The following is a 6,323-nucleotide window of genomic DNA, read 5'->3' on the forward strand; positions in this document are numbered from 1 at the left end:
TATAATATGGTCGAGACTGACGGATCATTGCAGTCTTACATGAATAATGTTTAGTAATCAAAGTATTACGTGGTCACTGGTCGTAGTGTGAATAAATAATACAGCGACATCGTGCTAATACTGCGTGAAAATCAGAACATGAGCATTTAAGTGCATCAGAGTCATAATACAATGTGACAGAAATAACAGAACAAATAAAGTAATAAAATTTAGGTATAATGAGTTGTATAGCTGTTCACTTTTGAACCGTAAACTTTATCATACTATTGCTAAATTTAGATAGTTTTCCGACATGGATTTTAGTCCGGACTCTTGTAAAACTTAGTGACCTAAAAAAGAAATCATTTTAAATATCAGATTCCGCATTACTGCGGTCTAAAATTAATTATTACGTTTTGTGATGTCAGAACTAAATCAGTTTTATCGGTGAGGTGTATAATTTAAGATGGACTGGCTACTGCATGATAAGATTTATTAAATGAGGAAGTGTTGTGCTTATCCAAATAAACATCTGGAATGCCTACAAATACATTGCTTTTTAAGCAGACAATCTTTGAAGCTGAACAAACAAGTACTGAGAAGACTTGGACTAGCTGTCAAGAACTAGAAGAATATCAAAAAAGGACAAAGCGTGAACACATAGTCGAGATGTCATGGCTTGGCAATCTAGGCCTCTTGCTCATTATATGAAGTATGTTGTTCTATCGTCTTCTTTAATTAATTCTGTAACGGCAGTAGTAATGGAGTAGTAATCACTGTCACGTAGGATGGGTCGTTATAGACAGTGGCATAACATCGACGTATGATTTTATGGACTGGTAAGTCATATCGTGGCAAATACATTATACTGGCTTGAGTCTATTATGTTAGTTGCGCAGTTAGGGGCACTAAAACCGGCTAAGACCTAAATTCTACATGCTTTCATGTTTATTCTAGTTTGCAATCAATATAAAACATTTTACGCAGCGACTGTAAACTATCATTGAGAACACTCGATCCGAGGAATTTGGCGATAAGAGGTTGCAATGGCTGTCTTGCTCTCCTCACTACTTGAATGTGATGTCAGATATATCTTGACCTGACTTCAGGAGGTTTGCCTTGCCACTTATTTTTTTGTAGATACCGTCATCTTCTTTTGTGGACAGGTAGTTACTTGTTTGATTGATAACTGTAAGATGATTTTTATAAAAATTGTCTTGGTAATATTTAAAAGACTCCAAGTGTATTTGGATTTTGACTGCGCTTTCATGTGTAACACCTTTATGATCGAGGTACACCAACCCGGTTAAATCATAAGTCAGAAAACTGTCTATACGTGCAGAAGCGTCTGATCTAAACTGATTAACAGTTGCAAGGGATATGAAGCACAGCGTACCCATTCGTGAGTTGATGTGGATGTGTGACCGAGTGGCTTCAGCCAAATGTGCCCATGAAAACTAATGTGGTCAACATCAGTATTCAAAACTTATAGATATTTTTCAGGTACTCATTTACAGCTACGATTCCAAACATGCTGAAATTGTTGATCATGATAAAACCACAGCACAAAGGCTCCTGGGTAAGCATTATGATCAAACACTTTATACATTGATGCAGAAAGCCTCTCTTCCTGAAAACAAACATTTTAGGGAATACATATTCCCAAAGCTCTTTTTACTATCAAATAACTGTTTCTTCCAATCCCTCATCCCCTTATTTCGTGTTTGTCTTTACGATAAACGGCATAAAACAGCTCAATTCCACCACTATTTGGTTTCTCATATACGGTGTACGCTCGCTGCAGTTGAGTAATTTGGAAAGAAATTTTATGAAGCTGTCTTCATTTGCTGTACCCTTGTCATTTGGCGTTTCTCAACATCAGGTTTTAGTGTTATATAACTTATCATGGCATTTAAATGATTCAGCTGTCATCTTGGAATGTATTTAGAGCCAGTGCTACTGAGAATAACCAATAATACTCAACAATGATAGTGAGTTTGTACGTTTTTGACCAAATATCATAGACAAAATATGTGTACTTTGGACAACGATCCAAAAGCAATGCAAATTATGCTCACTCTAAATCTGATGTCGACGATATTCGTTACATACTTTTATTCGTCCACTCTTAGCGCCTTTATTTCACGTGAGTTTAACATGTTTTTGAGCAATCGTTGACAACAAACAAGCAAGTACTGGTAAGTAATGAGGTAAGCAAAATGTCATTTGTCTTTCCGAACACCATATTTCTCTCACCATTTTCTAAATCTTTACATTATGGTAGACTTTTTAGTTCTTTCGAATGACTTATCTATTAAAAAGAATTTAGTTCAGGCAATCACCCGATAGTTTTTACATCAAAATGACTTAACTTCATCAGTCTCAAAGATTACCTGTCATGCTACACGTTCTTTTCTCCTTTCTTCATTTTTTTTCAGCACAGTTGTGACGCACCACTAAAAACACAAAAGTGGTGCGTATGACTTTGTCCTACACCTTAATGAATACCTCCTATAATTCGGAAAAATTTATGCTTATTTTCACTGGAAGCTTATTAAGTTTGTCACCTGGAAAATACTGTCGTAAATTTACGAAAAATACTTTGAAAATGACGTTTTTAACTGAACAGTTATAAGTTTACGGCTATATTTCTCGCTATCAATAACTCTGGACTTCACTTGCATTGATTCCCTAAAGTCAGTTTTTCGTCCTAACGCAGACCCTGCAAAGCGCCAAATTCGACACTACACGTTTGAGTTTTTCTGACATAATATATATTCAAGTGCACGAAAGTGTATTCCTTTGTTTTCATGTCCGATGTGCCCTGCGGTGCATCAACCTAACCCAATAACTCATGGCCATAAATCTTTTAAAGTTTGCAACACTTAGGCCATCACTGTAAACTGGCATGTGTCGCGTAATATATCGTTATCTAACAATTAATTATTATTTAAGCCTGTATTAGTATAAGACTTTACTTGTGGAAACAGCGAATAGACTATAAGTTTACGATCGAAGTCATTCGTACCAAAACATATCTAGTGACAGAATTCTCGTTCAACTTTGCCAGTTTTAATTTGATAAAATATTTCAAACGGTACATCTGTGTAATATTCAAGAAAAGAATAATTGTAAAGACGTTTTAGCTGCTTGAAAATCAATAGGAGTAGTCGCGACAAAAGTGATCAATAATCTCACTGCAGTTGTTTGGATAACCGTTCCCAACAAGCAAGAAATCCGAACTATTCCGTAGCTTTGTAACTGATCAAACGCGACCTTATTTCCACTGAGATGTAAACACATTGCACTGAAAACTTTGCGAACCATTAAGGATAAAGATCAGTTTGACGAGAGGCTGAAATCGACCATAGCAAAGTGCCCTGGAAAAGATCTGACCATCCTGATGGGAGGCCTAAACACCAATGTTAGAATAGACAACACCGGATATGAAGATGTCATAGGACAAAATGGACTGGGAGAAAGGAACAAGAATGGTGACAAATTTGTGGATTCATGTGCAATCAACAAAATGGCTATAGGCGACACTAGTACCGCCAGAAAAAGCTTGCGTATTTCACGTCTCCTTTATTTCTATTCCCTTATTTTCTCCATTTCCTTCTTTAAACTCAATTCAATATTCTTCTCAATTACAAAGACCCCATTTATTATTATTAATATTCTACTATTATTATTCTCAATTTTTTTTTAAATATGGCAAGTATAATGCTAACATTATTGAAAATTGTGTATTATTGCATTTTCTGAAGAAACCTGAAATGGTTTCTTCACAACACTTATGTACCCATAAGATGTTTGTGAATAATAATAATAATAATAATAACTATATTGCACAACGAAGAAACTAGCAGGACAACGTAGTAAATCAGAGAGACCAGTTAAGGACAATGAAAACGGGACAATCACTGAGACTCAAGGACAGAGGAACAGCTGGGTAGAACACGTAACTGAACAGCATCATTGATGAACAAGGAGGATCTGATGCAGATATAAAGGCAAGGATTGACAAAGCAAGGGTCGCATTCCTACAATTCAAGGAAACATATGGAGCTCAAAACAACTGTCAGTCGACATCAAATTGAGAATCCTGAATACGAAAGTCAAGACAGTTCTGCTGTATGGAGCTGAGACGTGGAGAACTTCTACGACCATCATCAAAATGCACAAGTATTTCAAAAGAATTGTCTACTCGAGATACTCAATATCCATTGACCGGATGCCACCAGCAACAACCTACTGTGGGAGAGTATATATAAACTGCCGGTTGAAGGGGAAACTAGGAGAAGATGTTGTGAGTGGATGAAACATGTATTGAGGAAATCACCAATGTGCATCATGGAGCAAGCATTAACTTGGAATGCTGAGGGGAAAAGGAGAAGAGGGAGACCGAAGAACATGTTGGGTCGGGAATCGGGAAGAGACATGAAAAGGATGAATATCGGCTGTGAACAACTGGAAAGGATTACCTATGACAGAGTTTGATGGAGAATCGTGATGAGCGACCCATGCTTTTCAATGAGGGGTAATGGGCGTAAGTTATTTAATAACTTGATTGCAATAATTACCTTGCTGCGTTCAGTGTCATTACATTTGAGCCCCATCAAAGCTTATTAGCATACGTTACCAAGTCATAAAGCATTTGACTATTGGGTCGTTTTTGCCTTTAATAATAGCCATGTGGTTTCCATAGATAATCGTGATCTTCGGTACACATATGTGTCCTTTTATTTCTAACCTTGTTTGTGTCTGTTGCTGATTGTTTTCTCCAGTGTCTCTGTTACATAAATTGCAATATTTTTGAGCCACATTATCGTCTATAATAAGTAGTGTAGGCGAAATATCACGTTTGCTTTTTCCTCTTTGCTTCGGTTTTCTGGTTTCTCATTTCAATGTTTGTCTACATAAACACCTGTATGAATCATACCAATCTAACTTTATCCGTGCTTGGCTGCTTATTACCGTCAATCCATAAACGTAGTTAGCTCAGAGGTAGTACACGAAATAAAATGGAATATATTTGTCCACGGTGTTTTATATTCGTTCTTCAGAACCAGAGTCAGATTAACGATCAACTAAAATCATCCCGGTTTTTTCTTGCAAACCTTCTGCAATTCTGTTCGTAGACCTCAGATATGTTTTCTTGCGACGCAGCACCTCTTAGCACATGACCTTAGCGTTGTTGGCTGAAGGACTGGACACTACTACTCGTGGTCGAGAGCGAACCAAGATCTATGGCCCATAGGGTCTTTGATTGATATGGAATCAATAAATATATATTGTCGTATAAGCTATACATTTTCTTGAGGAATTTGAACTGATGAATAAACCTTCGGAACAACTGTATCTGTTCATTACAAGCACGTTTGCGCATGAGTTTGTATATATGTTTGTTAGTTTGCAAAAATTTTTTTTCTCTCTCTATATGTATGTATATATTTTTACATATATATATATATATATATATATATATATGGTATAACGATAACCCCCCGTTTTTACCCCTAAAGCATTGTTGTAAAGGTGTTAGTCTCGGCCCATTCACTTGCATATTCAGTTGACCTTATGGTTACAGATGAAATTGTTGCTATTCATCTTGCCCTTAATTCGGGTCCTTCCATATACTCCTTTATTCGTTGGTTTTCACCGATTATGTTTAGAATGTTTTAATTAACCCCTAAATTAAGTGATCGACGTATTGTTTTTTCGGGTCTGAACCATCGACCTTTTTGTTTGGCTTGCAACTTATTAATATTCCTTAAACACTTGATGACTTTGTGCTTTACTCCACAAAGTCTGTCAGCTGATAACGGTTTTAATTGATAAACCTCTATCCAAAAGAATCAGGTCTCCAGATTGTGTGGAATATACAGCTTCTTCGTCAAGTAGCATTTTTCAGCCCTTTTTAGCGACTTATTTACTTGATATGAAGGACTAATGACCTATCTGTAACTGAAGGTTTTAAAGAATTCGAACTACATCCATTAGGACGTAATATCAAAACTGTTATGTTCTACTATTTCGTAGAGAGGATTTTTAGAAACATTACCACTTGTTCAAGAGCGACCTCAGTTATTTCTTCATCTGTTTACCTGCTGCTAAAAAGCACGATCAACGTGGGAAGTTCACAAAATAAAAGTACTTCAAAATGGGTAATACGGACGGCAACAATTATAGATTGTGTTCAATTCATTATAAAAAGCCACACAATTAACTGGTCTTCAGGAATTCATCAGTATCGCATGTGATTGTTTCTGTTTCTATTACATTCTCTCCTAAGTCTAATCAAATTCTTAATGAAACTAAGGTAAAATAGATTTCATGTGAAA

This window comes from Schistosoma haematobium, chromosome ZW, assembly GCF_000699445.3.
Source record: "Schistosoma haematobium chromosome ZW, whole genome shotgun sequence".
Taxonomy (NCBI): domain Eukaryota; kingdom Metazoa; phylum Platyhelminthes; class Trematoda; order Strigeidida; family Schistosomatidae; genus Schistosoma; species Schistosoma haematobium.